The sequence below is a fragment of the Pristiophorus japonicus genome, chromosome 10 (genome assembly GCF_044704955.1).
Source record: "Pristiophorus japonicus isolate sPriJap1 chromosome 10, sPriJap1.hap1, whole genome shotgun sequence".
Taxonomy (NCBI): Eukaryota; Metazoa; Chordata; class Chondrichthyes; family Pristiophoridae; genus Pristiophorus; species Pristiophorus japonicus.
The window spans coordinates 92,236,693-92,253,451 of record NC_091986.1 but is presented as its reverse complement, the minus strand read 5'-3'; positions in this window follow the sequence as shown (position 1 = coordinate 92,253,451).

Below are 16,759 nucleotides of genomic sequence, written 5' to 3'. Positions count from 1 at the left end.
AGAGGTGTATGGAGTGTTTACCTGCTCCACCGAGACTTCTCCTTTGAAAATGAAAGTTGAAATCAATGGTGTTCCAGTCTCGATGGAGGTCGACACAGGGGCGAGCAAATCGCTGATGAACCAGGTGGCCTTCGAGAAATTCTGGGACAACCCCGCTCAACGACCTGAAGTGCTCCCAATCCAGGTGAAGCTGCTCACTTACACAAACTACACCATCCCAGTTGTTGGCAGCATGGATGTCCAGGTGTATTACGGTGGCGCGATGCACAAGCTACCTTTGTGGATTGTTGCTGGTAATGGTCCAATGCTGCTACGAAGAAGATGGATGAAACAAATCCAAATGTGTTGGAGCTGGGAAAGCCTCCAGGCCCCGGCGATCGACGTCCTATGCGGTCCTAAATTTGGATCCATCACAGCACCTGAAAATCCAACTGACCAACTCGATTGTGTGGCGACGACACATATCGCACTGCCCAACGTTGAAATGATCCAACCCAAGCGACCAGACCTCATCTTCCGGGCTCAAGTGGCAGGACTCCGAAGGAAGAAGATTGGTGCAGAAAGTAAATTCCCGGCTTCCGTAGCAGAACCTGGGGAGAAAAGGATCCCGGCAGCCTACCTCATGGAGAGCGAGAAGGTGGCACCCGCACCACGAGGTGATGTTCCTGAAATCAAAATGGCCGTGACCAGACCACGAGGGGCAGCATTGAGAAAGCAACACGTGATGCCAAGCAGCGAACCGGATTGGGATAAAGATTGAAAGGCCCTCTTAAAGGAGACCGGCAACCCAGCACAATTAAAGGGCCAGTTCCACTCTTTGTACAGCGATGCCGGTGATACTAATGTAAAAGATAGAATTAACAATTGCAAGTATCTAAATGTACCTTTGAACAGCGATGCCGGTAGGATACATGGAAAAGATGCAATTGTCGAATACAAGTATCTAAATGTAATATTGTACAGCGATGCCGGTAGTATACAGGGAAAAGATGTAATTGACAAATGTGAATTTGTAAAGACAACTAACCATGTCGAGTCGGGTGATTGTGGTAGGAGCCAATGTATCATGAATGTGAAGGATGGAATAATGTGCGATGCTGGGTTCTATATGTATGCCGACAAAACCAAGGGCAACCTCCTGTGGGAAACACCCAGGTCCAGCGGGCTACCCGATCATGCAGCCTGCACCTCCGGGACCAATGTGATGCCCCAGGGAGTGTGGACACAACAGTGGGAGCATACCCACTGCAGGGTCAGTGATCAGCGGATGGCACAGGCACCACTACAGGCTCCCTGCCCCAGATCGGCCCTACCCCTCTGGCCACAAGGGTCAGTACCGGGAGCAAGAGGCTAGCACCCTCCAGCCCTCCCAACGGGACCTGGGATGACCAGGCTCCCACTACCGCTGAAGGGCAGCAGGGAGACATTGCAGCCCTCAAAGGAGGACAGAGAGGCCACACATTCCTGTGGCTCTGCTCATCACTAGGCAACGGCAAAGACCCTGAGACTCAGCCAGGTGAGTGATCTGAGCTCACCCAGCTGGCAGGGGATGCAGCGCCACCATCAGACTACCTGGACACAGTCCGGTTACTCTGGAACTAGCGTCCTCACCCACCTGCACCTACACAACTCAGGGGCAAGACTGTGATACCACGTGTGTACCTTACCTGTAATATGTACTTGTTCCACTTCTGCAAAACCCAAATGGTGATGTAACTAATCCTATTTTTTATTCACTGTACACGTATGCAAATGCAGATGTCGAGCCACACACATGGTCTATGTATGGGGGGTGGGAGGGGGAAATGGATGCATGTACCCACGGACACACATGGATCACACCCAGAACCCACTCAAACCCCACTGCAACCTCCAACCGTCCACTGCTGACCATTTCCCAATGTCGTGACAATAAGGACTTAGAACATAGAACATAAGAATTAGGAACAGGAGTAGGCAATCTAGCCCCTCAAGCCTGCTCTGCCACTCAACAAGATCATGGCTGATCTGGCCGTGGACTCAGCTCCACTTATCCACCCGTTCCCCATAACCCTTAATTCCCTTATTGGTTAAAAATCTATCTATCTGTGATTTGAATACATTCAATGAGCTAGCCTCAACTGCTTCCCTGGGCAGAGAATTCCACGGATTCACAACCCTCTGGGAGAAGAAATTCCTTCTCAACTAGGTTTTAAATTGGCTCCCCTGTATTTTGAGCTGTGCCCTCTAGTTCTAATCTCCCTGACCAGTGGAAACAACCTCTCTGCCTCTATCTTATCAATCCCTTTCATTATTTTAAATGTTTCTATAAGATCATCCCTCATCCTTCTGAACTCCAACGAGTAAAGACCCAGTCTACTCAATCTATCATTATAAGGTAACCCCCTCATCTCTGGACTCAGCCTAGTGAATCGTCTCTGTACCCCCTCCAAAGATAATATATCCTTCCTTAAGTAAGGTGACCAAAACTGCACGCAGACTTGGGGGTCTACAGGCAAAGTGCAAGGGCTTTGGGCACTTGTCAAGGGCCAGAGCATACAGTGCAAAGGCCAGTGGCACAAGACTTAGGGGGGAGTGATGTTGTGTATGTATATACCCTGTACACTCAATGTACAGTTACATAAGACCATAGAATGTATCTTCACACTGTATGCACTAAGCCTGTATCACCAGAGGGTGCAACTGGTGGAGACCTAGGGGTCACCTGCACACTGCAGGTAATCAAGTATAAAAGGGAGCTCACCTTACTGTAACCTCATTCAGGAGCTGCAATAAATGGACTAAGGTCACAATAGTTCAAGTGCAATACTTTACCATGTGGAGTCATTACTAGAGTGCTTACAGACACAATAGAATGTATAAATATAAAAGTGAATCAGAAAGTGGGGTCAAAGCAGGATAAAAGGGTAAAAAAACAAATTAAAAAGCTCTTTATCTGAATAAATGCAGCATTCGTAACAAAATAGACGAATTGACGGCACAAATAGATAGAAATGGGATGTTAAATCAGTTTGGGTGGAGATAAGGAATAATGGGGAAAAGTTACGGCAATAATCATAGGCGATTTTAACCTTCATGTTGATTGGACAAAGCAAATTGGCCAGGGTAGCCTTGAGGAAGAGTTCATAGAGTGTATCCGGGATAGTTTCCTTGAACAGTATGCTGCGGAAGCAACCAGGGATGATGAGCAGTGGCAGACTTTTAAAGAGATATTTCATAACTCAAAAAAAATATATCCCAATGTGAAGGAAAGAGTGTAACAGAAGGGATAACCATCCGTGGCTAACTAAGGAAATAAGGGACGGTATCAAATTGAAAACAAGGGCATACAATGTGGCCAAGACTAGTGGAAGGCCAGAGGATTGGGAAACTTTTAAAAGCCAGCAAAGAGCAACTAAAAAAATAATAGAGAGGGAAGATAGATTATGAAGGTAAACTAGCACGAAATATAAAAACGGACAATAAGAATTTTTACAGGTACATAAAAAGGAAACGAGTGGCTAAAGTAAATGTTGGTCCCTTAGAGGACGAGACCAGGGAATTAGTAATGGGGAACAGGGAAATGGCAGAGACGTTGAACAAATATTTTGTATCGGTCGTCACTAAGAACATTCCGATAGTGGATAATCAAGGGGCTGTAGGGAGTGAGGAACTTAATACAATCACTATCACTAAAGAAGTATTACTCAGTAAAATAATGGGACTAAAAGCGGACAAGTCCCCTGGACCTGATGGCTTGCATCCTAGGGTCCTAAAAGAAGTGGCTGCAGAGATAGTGGATGCACTGGTTGTAATCTACCAAATTTCCTTGGATTCTGGGGAGGTCCCAGCAGATTGGAAAACCGCAAATGTAACGCCCCTATTTAAAAAAGGAGGCAGACAGAAAGCAGGAAACTATAGAACAGTTAGACTAACATCTGTGGTTGGGAAAATGCTGGAGTCCATTATTAAGGAAGCAGAAGCAGGACATTTGGAAAAGCATAATTCAGTCAAGCAGAGTTATGAAAGGGAAATCATGTTTGACAAATTTGCTGGAGTATTTCGAGGATGTAATGAGCAGGGTGAATAAGGGGGAACCAGTGGATGTGGTGTATTTGGATTTCCAGAAGGCATTCGATAAGGTGCCACATAAAAGCACACTGCACAAGATAAAAGTTCACGGGGGTTGGGGGTAATATATTAGAATGGATTGAAGATTGGCGAACTAACAGTAAACAGAGAGTCGGGATAAACGGGTCATTTTCTGGTTGGCAAACAATAACTAGTGGGGTGCTGCAGGAATCGGTGCTGGGGCCTCAACTATTTACAATCTATATTAATGACTTGGATGAAGGAACCGAGTGTAATGTAGACAAGTTTGCTGATGATACAAAGATGGGTGGGAAAGCAAATTCTGAGGAGGACACAACAAATCTGCAAAGGGATATAGACCGGCTAAGTGTGTGGGAAAAAATTTGGCAGATGGAATATAATGTAAGAAAATGTGAGGTTATCCACTTTGGCAGAAAAAATAGAAAAGCAGATTATAATTTAAATGGAGAAAAATGGCAAAGTGCTGCAGTACAGAGGGACCTGGGGGTCCTGGTGCATGAAACACAAAAAGTTGGTATGCAGGTACAGCAAGTAATCAGGAAGGCAAATGGAATTTTGGTCTTTATTGCAAAAGGGGATGGAGTATAAAAGCAGAGAAATCCTGCTACAAGTGTACAAGAGTATTGGTGAGGCCACACCTGGAGTACTGTGTGCCGGTTTGGTTAAGAAAGTATATACTTGCATTGGAGTCTTTTCAGTGAAGGTTCACTAGGTAGATTCCGGAGATGAGAGGTTGACTTATGAAGATAGGTTGAGTAGGTTGGGTCTATACTCACTGGAGTTCAGAAAAATGAGTGGTGATTTTATCGAAACAAAAAAGATAATCCCCACTCACAGGGGAAACTAAAACTAGGGACAGAGTCTCAGAATAAGGGGCCGCCCATTTAAAACTGAAATGAGGAGGAATTTCTTCTCTCAGAGGGTTGTAAAGGTTGTAAATCTATGGAATTCTCTGCCCCAGAGAGCTGTGGAGGCTGGGTCATTGAATACATTTAAGGCGGAGATAGATGGATTTTTGACCGATAAGGGAATAAAGGGTTATGGAGAGTGGGCTGGGAAGTGGAAATGAGTCCATGATCAGATCAGCCACGATCTTATTAAATGGCGGAGCAGGCTCGAGGGATCAAATGGCCTATGCATGCTCCTATTTCTTGTGTTCTTGTTCTTACTCTGAACACCTGGGGCTCGCTTGCCATGTCAGAGCTCTGAGTACAGTGCTTGTTTTGGGCATGTAGGATCTTAAGCTAAGGTATTGCTGAGCTAGCTGGGTGTGAGCCACAGACCATACATTTGAGGGTAGTAATATCCTTGCCATCCACTGGCACTGGCATCCTTATGTTGCAATTTGGCTGCCCGTGTATTTGATGGCAAAGCTCTGTAGCCGATTCCCTGCTGATTTGGAGTAAGATGAGATAACTCTCTTTGGTCATTGGCAGCTCACTGTACGAAGTTCTGCAAACATGGACTGGAATCTTGTGGTTTCCCTGGAAGGTCCTTTTTCATTTTGTATTACCTCAATCATGAAGTACTGTATTTGAGGCACTTTAAAAGCAAACACAGCTTAAGGAGTTCATAGAATCGTAGAATGGTTAAAGCACAGAAGAAGGCCATCCGGCTCATCGAGCCCGTGCTGACTCACAGCTAGTCCCACTCCCTAGCCCTTTCCCCATAGCCCTGTAAATAATTTTCCTTCAGATACCTACCCATCTCCCTTTTGAAAGATAAGATTGCGTCTGCCTCCACCACCCTTTCAGGCAGTGCATTCCAGATCTTTTCCACTCTCTACATCAAAAAGTTTATTCTTACGTTGCCTTTGGTTCTTTTGTCAATCACCTTAAATCTGTATCCTCTGGTTCTCGACCCTTCTGCTAAAGGGAACAGTTTCACTATCTACTCTGTCTAGACCCCTCATGATTTTGAACAGCTCTATCAAATCTCCTCTCAATCTTCTTTGCTCTCAGGAGCTTCACCAGTCTAAAAATGTAACTGAAATCTCTCATCTCTGAAATCATTACTGTAAAACTTTTCTGCATCTTCTCTAAGGCCTTCATATCCTTCCTAAAATGCTGTGCCCAGAATTGAACACAAGATTCCAATTGGGGCTGAACCAGTGTTTTATACTGGTTCATCATAATTTCCACACTTCTGTACTCTATATCTCTATTCATGAAGCCCAGGATCCCGTGAGCTTTTTTAATCACTTTTTACACCTGCTCTACCACCTTCAACGAGTTATGCACACATACATGCAACAACGTTAGCATCCTCGATAAGGCCAATATCCCCTGCATCGAAGCACTGACCACACTCAACCAGCTCCGTTGGGCGGGCCACATTGTTTGCATGCCTGACACAAGACTACTCTAGAAAGCAAGCGCTCTACTCAGAACTCCTACATGGCAAGCGAGCCCAAGGTGGGCAGAGGAAATGTTTCAAGGACACCCTCAAAGCCTCCTTGATAAAATGCAACATCCCCACTGACACCTGGGAGTCCCCAGCCAAAGACTGCCTTAAGTGGACGAAGTGCATCTGGGAGGGCGCTGAGCACCTTGAGTCTCGCCGCTGAGAGCATACGGAAAACAAGCACAGGCAGCGGAAGGAGCGTGCGGCAAACCAGGCTCCACACCCACCCTTTCCTTCAACGACTGTCTGTCCCATCTGTGACAGAGACTGTAATTCCAGGATTGGACTTTTCCATCACCTAAGAACTCACGTTTAGAATGAAAGCAAGTCTTCCTCGATTTTGAGGGACTGCCTATGATGACATACCCCTAGATCTCTTTGATTGAGCACCCCCTTTAAGATTGTACCATTTTGTTTATATTTCCTCTCCTCATTCTTTCTACCAAAATGCATCACTTCACGCTATTCTGCATTAAATTTCATCTGCCACGTGTCCACCCATTTTATCAGCCTGTCTATGTCCTCTTGAAGTTTATCACTATCCTCCTCACTGTTGACTATACTTCCAAGTTTTGTTTCATCTGCAAATTTTGAAATTGTGCCCTGTACACTCACATCCAAGTCATTAATAAAAAAACAATAAATATTTGTAAGAAAAATTTCATGAATATAGATAAAAACATCTGAAACAACATTATGCTAACAAAGGTATTAGGAAAAATATAAGGGTTGCGGCAGTTTAAGAGCTCCTTTGGCTAATGATCTTCTCTGTCTCCCATTCTAAATGGCACACAGGAAATGAGAGCAAACCCAGGACAAATCCCACTGAATTACGCGAGATATTCACTTATAATTTTGCATCATCGGGTGTTCAGATGTGTCTCCCATGATTTTCCATCCTTTAATGATTGAAATGTTGTGGGCTCACTGCCGTCTTGCTATCTCATAAGTCAAGATAGGGTTAAAAACAATAGCCTTTAAAATAGCAGTCAGCCTTTGCCAACCTTCTTTATTATTGATAGTAAGAGCTAGAGATATTTATCCAGTATCACATTTAGGTAAAAAGATGGAAAGAAAGTAGAAAATAGCCACAGCCTCCTTTCCTCACCGAGTTTTCAGACACAGGACCACAGCCAACATAAATTTGCTAACAAGTTAAACAAAACAGCCATCACATTATAAATAATGAGACGAAAATGAATGATTTCAAGTTAAAACTCCGTCAACTAATGAGAGTCACACAAATTATGTTTTCCTGGATGATACAATGAAATAAAAGACCTAATTTTAGCCCAGGAACGAGTTGGGTAGTTAAAGTGGCGGCCAGTTGCTTCGCGCTGTGTTCCCAAGGCACTCGCTCCCATTGCTACTTTAACCCCACCAATTACAGTCATGGTGAAGTCACCCACTGTAGGGAGATGGGGGCCTCATCAATGTTTAAATGTCGGGGTTTAATGACCCAACCCGTTCGCGACAGTGACACTCAGTGTTGGACCCGCCGGTGAAACTTGGTGGGAGGCAGGATTGACTCCAGCAGAGGCTAAAGTAAGTTTAATTTTTATATTATTTTAAGGTTTCCTTGTGGGTCAGAAGGAACAGAAGTGCTCCTCTGTGCCCTGCAAGAAAACCTTGGTCCTCCCTTGCCCCAGGTTTCCCTCCCCCTCCCTCGACTACAATTGTCTCTGAATTCCCCTCTCACTAATTAAGTTATGTTGAGACCCATTCCCTTGGATCCTGGCAGTGGCCTCCTCCCTCGTGAAATATTGCTTCCACTTGCCAGCCACCTATCATTCCCGGAATGGGGTGGAAGTCTGTGTTGGAATATGGTAATGAGGCCTGGGAGTTAAATTTTTGTCCTTCACACCGGTGGCATCATAGTCACGTCTTGCCTCCCCTGGTTAAAATCGAGGCTAAAACTGCAGTTCAGCTCGTGTTGCAATGGCAATTCTGTTGACTTAGTAGTGGTAAGTGATGCAAATAACTAACAGGAAATAGAAGTTGTGGCAACAACCACAGAATGATTGAGTTTGATGTGGTTTGGGATTCAGCAATACTGAGGGCTAACAGCCAGGATTACAGTTTTAAAAAGAACAGCCTCAAAGGATTGGGGGAAAGGCTTAAGCAAATTGAAGGGCAAGGGACTATTTAATGACAATACAGTAAGGGACAAATGGAATAACTTTAAAGTCATAATACTGATTATTCAGGATAAATACATACGTTGGCATGGCAAGTGTAGTCTGCTCATCAAATGGGACCCAAAATGGATCAATTGGACAATCAGAACTGAAATAAAGAAGAAAGAAAATCCTCCAATTTCTTATCTTTGAAGTTCAAAAACATTATAATCTGGGTGAACTGGGGTCGAATTTGATAAAGGTCCCAGTTGCACCTGTTAAAATTTCCACAGGGTTTGAGGATGAGCACATAATACGCCCACCCACATATCGGCAGGCACGTGAGTCTCCTAAATCCGAGTCTCTCCCAAATCCGAGTATCTTCCAAATCCGAATCTATCTTTCCTGCAACTCCACATTTGAATCTCTCCAATCAGGTTTCCATTCTTGCCACAGCACTGAAATGCCCCTAACCAAAGTCACAAATTATATCCTCTGTGACTGTGATCGTGTTGCATTATCCCTTTTCGTCCTCACAACCTCTCTTTGACACAGCCGACCACACCATCCTTCTCCAATGCCTTGTCTCTATTGATCAGCTCATTGGGATTGCCTTTGCCTGGTTCTACTCTAATCCATTCAATCGTAGCCAGAGCATTTCCAGCAATGACTTCTCTTCCTGTCCCTGCACCATTGTCTCCAGTGTCCCAGAAGGATCTATCCTTGATCACCTCCTCTTCTTCATCTACAAGCTGCCCCTTACTAGCATTATTCACAGACATGGGGTCAGCTTCTATATGTACGTTGAAGACACCCAGCTCTAGCTCTCCATCACCTCAACAAAAGCAAAATATTGCAGCTGTTGGAAATCTAAACTACAAACAGACAATGCTGGAAACACTCAACAGGTCTGGCAGCATCTGAGGAGAGAAACATTATTAATGTTTCAAGTCGATGTCCTTATTCTAATGAAAGGTCATTAGAATAAGGCTATTCTTATTGAATGTCCTTATTCTGTTTCTCTCTCCACAGAAGCTGCCTGACATGCTGACTGCTTCTGTTTTTATTCCTACATCACCTCTCTTGATTCCTCCATTGCCCTGTCTTGTCAGACTGTTTGTCTGGGATCCAGTCTTGGATAGGTCACAAGTTCCTCATGGGCCACTGAGGAATCCTGAGTAGTCAGGCCCGACACCTGCCCCACCCACCTGCCCCGCCCATTGGTGACTAAATTCTCAAAGGGGTCCTTTCATCAGTGTTAGGACCATAAGTTACATATTCAAGGGGCCTAACATTGGGTTCAAGCATCTGTTTCGGTTGGTTAACAGAGGGGTTGCACAAATTTAGCAGTGGGACCAATACCTGCGCGGATTGAGCACAGGCCATCCCACTGCCACATTGCTGTACCAATTTCTATCCTGTACATGTTTTCTTTGGATATTTGCTGGGTTCGCTGAATTCGTTTTTTTTATCAGTATCTATCTTGTGAGTCTATGTGAGCCTACTGTTTTCAGTTTCTTCTGTGAGAACCTATATAATCAGGGAACATTACTGTTAGATATGTAAACTTGTATTTACTCTGTACAGCCACCAGAGGGCTCATCCCCTGGAGTTGCGAAGGATCCCATAATCCCTTGGAAGCACAGGTATTTAAGGAGGCCTCACAGGTTGGAGAGGCACTCTGGAGACCTGCAATATAAGAGTAAGGTCACACTTCACTTTGAGCTCACAGTGTTCAGTCTGACTCTTTCTCTATACATAACAACTGGCGACAAGATACAGATAGCAAACACAAAAATGCAGAGAACAGTGGGCATCATGGAGAAATTCTCGGAGGGAGATGATTGGGAAACTTTTGTGGAGCGACTCTTCCAATACTTCGTGGCCAATGAGCTAGATGGGGAAGAGAACACTGCCAAACGAAGGGCAATCCTCCTCACTGTCTGTGGGGCATCAACGTATGGTCTCATGAAGAATCTGCTCACTCCAGCGAAACCTCCGGAGAAATTGTACGATTATTCGTGCATACTGGTCCGAGAGCATTTGAACCCGAAGGAAAATGTTCTGATGGCGAGGTACCAGTTCTACACCTACAAAAGGTCTGAAGGCCAGGAAGTGGCAAGTTACATCGCCGAGTTAAGACGCCTTACATGACATTGCGAATTTGAAGGACATTTGGAGCACATGCTGAGAGACTTTTTCGTACTTGGCATTGGCCAATAAACCATACTTCGCAAACTTTTGACTGCAGAGACCCCAACCTTGAGTAAGGCCATAGCGATAGCCCAGGCGTTCATTGTCACCAGTGACAATACCAAGCAAATCTCTCAGCACGCAAGTGCTGCGACAAGTACTGTGAAAAAAGTGATGTTGTTTTCGAATCGCAACGAACAGGGTAGGTCACACATGCCTGCAGCTGCACGTCTACAAATGTCTCAGAGTCCATCATCAAGGGTGATGAATGCAAGGCCATTAACACCTTATTGGTGCTGCGGGGGTGATCATTGTTTCCATTCATGCAGATTCAAAGTGTATGTTTGCAAGGGCTGTGGAACAATGGGACACCTCCAACGTATGTGCAGGCGAGCTGCTAATCCTGTTAAACCTGCAAACTACCATGTTGCAGAGGAGGACGGTTCCACGGAGGATCACGACGACCCAGAGCCTCAGACCGAGGAGGCAGAGGTACATGGGGTGCAAACATTCACCACAAATTGTCCCCGGATAATGCTGAATGTTGAACTAAATGGACTCCCGGTGTCAATGGAACTGGACACGGGCGTGAGCCAGTCCTTCATGGGCAAAAAGACTTTCAAAAGATTGTGGTGCAACAAGGCCTCAAGGCCAGTCTTAACTCCAATTTGTACGAAACTAAGAACTTACACGAAAGAACTCACTCCCGTAATCGGCGGTGCTACCGTAAAGGTCTCCCACGATGGAGCGGTGCACAAGCTATCACTCTGGGTGATAGCGGGCAATGGTCCCACGCTGCTCGGCAGGAGCTGGCTGGGAAAGATACGCTGGAACTGGGATGATGTCTGAGTGCTATCACCCGCTGACGACATTTCGTGTGCCCAGGTCTTAAACAAATTTCCTTCGCTGTTCGAACCAGGCATCGGGAAATTTCAAGGAGCAAATGTGCAGATTCACCTAATTCCGGGGGCGCGACCCATCCATCACAAGGTGAGAGCAGATGACGAGAGAAAGGGTAGAGATTGAGCTAGACCGGCTGCAAAGAGAGAGCATCATTTCACCGATCGACTTCAACGAGTGGGTCAGTCCGATCGTTCCTGTCCTCAAGGGAGATGGCACCGTCAGAATCTGTGGCAATTACAAAGTAACTATCAATCATATCTCCCTGCAGAACCAATACCCACTACCGAAGGCCGCGACCTCTTTGCAGCGCTGGCGGGAGGAAAGACGTTCACGAAGCTGGATCTGACTTCAGCCTACATGACGCAGGAATTATCGAAGAGCCTCACCTGCAGCAACACGCACAAAGGTCTTTTTATTTATAACAGATGCCCATTTGGAATTCGATCAGCGGCGGCGATATTCCAGAGAAACATGGAAAGTTTACTGAAGTCGGTCCCGCACACCGTGGTCTTCCAGGACGACATCTTGGTCACAGGTCGGAACACAGCTGAGCATCTGCAGTACCTGGAGGAGGTTCTTAGTCGACTCAACCGTATGGGGCTCAGGTTAAAACGCTCGAAGTGCGTTTTTCTGGTGCCTGAAGTGGAGTTCGTGGGAAAGAGGATTGCGGCGGATGGCATCACGCCCACCAACGTGAAGACAGGGGCAATCGAGAACGCACCGAGGCCACAGAACATGATGGAGCTGCGGTCATTTCTGGGACTCCTGAACTACTCTGTTAACTTCTTACCGGGTCTCAGCACACTGTTAGAACCACTGCATGTTTACTACGAAAAGGGGATGAATGGGTTTGGGGCAAAAGCCAAGAAAGTGCCTTTGTAAAAGCGAGAAAATTTTAATGCTCAAACAAATTGCTTCTGTTGTATGATCCATGTAAGCGTTTGATACTAGCATGTGATGCATCGTCATATGGCATCGGGTGTGTATTGCAACAAGCTAATGATTTCGGAAAACTGCAACCGGTTGCTTATGCATCCAGGAATCTGTCTAAGGCCGAGAGAGCCGACAGCATGATTGAAAAAGAAGCGTTAACGTGTGTCTATGGGGTAAAGAAAATGCATCAATACCTATTTGGGCTAAAATTCGAATTGGAAACTGACCATAAGCAACTCATATCCCTGTTTTCCGAGAGTAAAGGGATAAATACCAATGCATCGGCCCACATCCAGAGATGGGCGCTCAGGTTGTCCGCATACAACTATGCCATCCATCACAGGCCAGGCACAGAAAACTGCGCCAATGCTCTCAGTAGGCTGCCATTGCCCACCACGGAGGTGGAAATGGCGCAGCCCGCAGATTTAGTCATGGTTATGAAAGCATTTGAGAGTGAACAATCACCCGTCACTGCCCAGCAAATCAAAACCTGAACAAGCCAGGACCCCTTATTGTCTCGAGTCAAAAACTGTTTGCTTCACGGGAGCTGGTCCAGTGTCCCAGTGGAAATGTAGGAAGAGATGAAGCCGTTCCAGCGGAACAAAGATGAAATGTCTATACAGGCAGACTGCCTTCTGTGGGGCAATCGAGTAGTGGGTCCCAAGAAGGGCAGAGACACCTTCATCAATGACCTCCACAGTACCTGCCCAGGCATCGTAATGATGATAGCGATAGCCTGATCCCACGTGTGGTGGCCCGGTATCGATGCGGACTCAGTGTCCTGCGTTCACAGATGTAATACATGCTCGCAGTTAAGCAATGTACCCAGGGAGGCGCCGCTAAGTTTATGGTCTTGGCCCTCCAAACCGTGGTCTAGAGTACACGTCGACTATGCAGGCCCGTTCTTGGGTAAAATATTCCTTGTGGTTGTAGATGCGTACTCCAAGTAGATTGAATGTGAGATAATGTCGGCTAGCACGTCCGTTGCCACTACTGAAAGCCTGCAGGCTATGTTTGCCACACACGGCCTACCCGATGTCCTGGTGAGTGACAACGGGCCATGTTTTACCAGTGCTGAATTCAAAGAATTCATGACCCGTAACTGGACTAAATATGTCACATATGTCCCATTTAAACCAGTGTCCAATGGTCAGGCAGAGAGAGCAGTGCAAACCATCAAGCGAAGCTTGAAGAGGGTAACTGAAGGCTCACTGGAGACTCACCTATCCCGAGTCCTGCTTAGCTACCGCATGAGACCCAACTCGCTCACTGGGATCCCACCTGATGAACTGCTCATGAAAAGAGTACTTAAGACAAGGCTCTCGTTAGTTCACCCTGATCTACATGAACAGGTAGAAAGCAGGCGGCTTCAACAAAGTACATACCATAATAGCGCAAATGTGTCACGCGAGATTGAAATCAATGATCCTATATTTGTATTGAATTATGGACAAGGTCCCACGTGGCTTCCCAGCACTGTCATGGCCAAAGAGGGGAGCAGGGTGTTTCGGGTCAAACTTTCAAATGGACTCATTCATCGGAAACACTTGGACCAAATCAAACTCAGATTCATGGACTATCCTGAGCAACCCACCTTGGACCCCCAACATACACACCAGTGGCAACCGGCACCACGGTTGACCACAAAGCAGAATCCATCATCCACAGCAGCCCAGCAGTACCCAACACACCAGGCAGCCCAGCAAGGCCAGCTGCACAGCAGCCCAGCGAGGGCCCAACAAATGATTCAACGACACTAGCTTTCACACCGAGACGATCAACCAGGGCAAGAAGAGCCCCAGATCGACTCACATTGTAAATAGTTACACTATTGACTTTAGGGGGGGGGGGGGTGTTGTTATATATGTAAACTTGTATTTACTCTGTACAGCCATCAGAGGGCTCATCTCCTGGAGTCCCAAGGGATCCCATAATCCCTTGGGAGCACAGGTATTTAAGGAGGCCTCACAGGTTGGAGAGCCACTCTGGAGATTTGCAATATAAGACTAAGGTCACACTTTACTTTGAGCTCACAGTGTTCAGTCTGACTCTTTCTCCATACATAACAATTACTGTTTATAATCACTTTCTGATATTGTGTATATAAAGGGTAGTTTTACACGTCTGTGATGCTGGTGGGGACCTTGCTGTATGCATTGATGGCAACACAAACTTGTAAAATTACCCTTCAAAAATGTTTTTCTATAAACTTTGAATGATACACTATAAAGAGAAATTCTAAGTATGTATGGAACCACAAAGTGTAAATAACTAACAGCGTCCTTGGAATGAGTTGGATTGTACCAGTTCTGACGAAGAGTCATTCACCTGAAATGTTAACTCTGTTTTTCTCTCCACAGATGCAGCCTGACCCGCTGAGATTTCCAGCATTTTCTGTTTTTATTTCAGGTTCCAGTATCCGCAGTATTTTGCTTTTGGATTCTACTTTACTCTTCTCATTAAGTTTTGCTGCACAGAATCCTGCCACTCCCACACAGAACAGAAAGTGAGAGAATTGGTATTGAACACATCAAATATTATCAAAGTTCATGGGGTGCAACAAAGTGGAAATTTTGACAAAATAGATGCCAGATTGCTGTAGACAGCAGCTTCATTATAATATTAAAATGAATAAGGAAAGTAATGATATTTTGTTGATCCTTGTGGCACACCACTAGTTACAGCCTGCCAATCTGAAAATGATCCGTTATTCCTATTCTCTGTTTTCTGTCTGTTAACTAATCTTTTAGCAATGCTAATACCATGCCTCTAACCCCATGTGCCTTTATCTTGCTTAACAACTTGATATGTAACAATTTATCGAATGCCTTTTGGAAATCCAGATCTCCTACATTCACTGGTTCCCCTTTATCTATCCTACTAGTTACATCCTCAACAAACGCCAATAAATTTGTGAAACACGATTTCACTTTCATAAAACCATGTTGACTCTGTCTAATCGTATTATGACTTTCTAAGTACCCTGTTACCACTTCCTTAATAATGGATTCTTGCCTTCTTCGGCAGTCCCTCAGAGTCGAGGATGACTTGCTTCCACACTGAAATGAGTTCTCAGGTGACCGATGAATCCAATGCGGGACCTATAGTCTCTGTCACAGGTGGGACAGACGTTGGTTGAAGGAACGGATGGGTGGGGTGCTTGTATTGCCGTACGCTCCTTCCACTGTCTATGCTTGGCTTCAGTTTGCTCCCGGCGATGAGACTCGAGGTGTTCAGTGCCTTCCCGGATGCTTCTTTGCTTTGAGCAGTCTTGGGCCAGGGATTCCCAGGTGTCGGTGGGGATGTTGCACTTTTACAAGGAGGCTTTGAGGGTGTCCTTGAAGTGTTTCCTCTGCCCTGGGGCCCACTTGCCATGTCGGAGCACCGAGTAGAGCACTTGTTTTGGGACTCTCGTATCGAGCATGCGGACGACGTGGCCCATCCAACGGAGCTGATCGAGTGTGGTCAATGCTTCGATGCTGAGAATGTTGGCCTGAGAGAGAACCCAGATGTTGGTGTGCCTATCCTGCCAATGGATTTGCAGGATCTTGCGGAGGCAGCATTGGTGGTACTTCTCCAGTTCTTTGAGGTGCCTGCTGTACATAATCCATGTCTCTGAAGCATATAGGAGAGTGGGCATCACTACTGCTCTGTAGACCATGAGCTTGGTGCCAGGTTTGAGGTTCTGGTCTTCAAACTATCTCTTCCTCAGGCAACCCAAAGACTGCACTGGCACACGTTGGACTTCATCATCGACGTCTGCCCTTGTTGACAGTAGGCTCCCGAGTTATGGAAAATGGTCCACGTTGTCCAAGGCCTCATTGTGAATTTTGATGATTGGGGGGTAGTACTTTGTGGCAGGAGCAGCTTGGTAGAGGACCTTTGTATTTCAGATGTTTAGTGTAAGGCCCATGCTCTCGTATGCTTTGGTGAAGGTGTTGAAGATGGCTTGCAGTTCAACCTTTGAGTGTGCGCAGATGCAAGCGTCGTCTGTGTACTGTAATTCAATGACAGAGGATGGGACGATCTTGGATCTGGACTGGAGGCAACAGTGGTTGACAGTTTCCTGTTTGTTCTGTAGATTAGCTCCACTCCAGCGGGGAGCTTGCTGAAGGTGA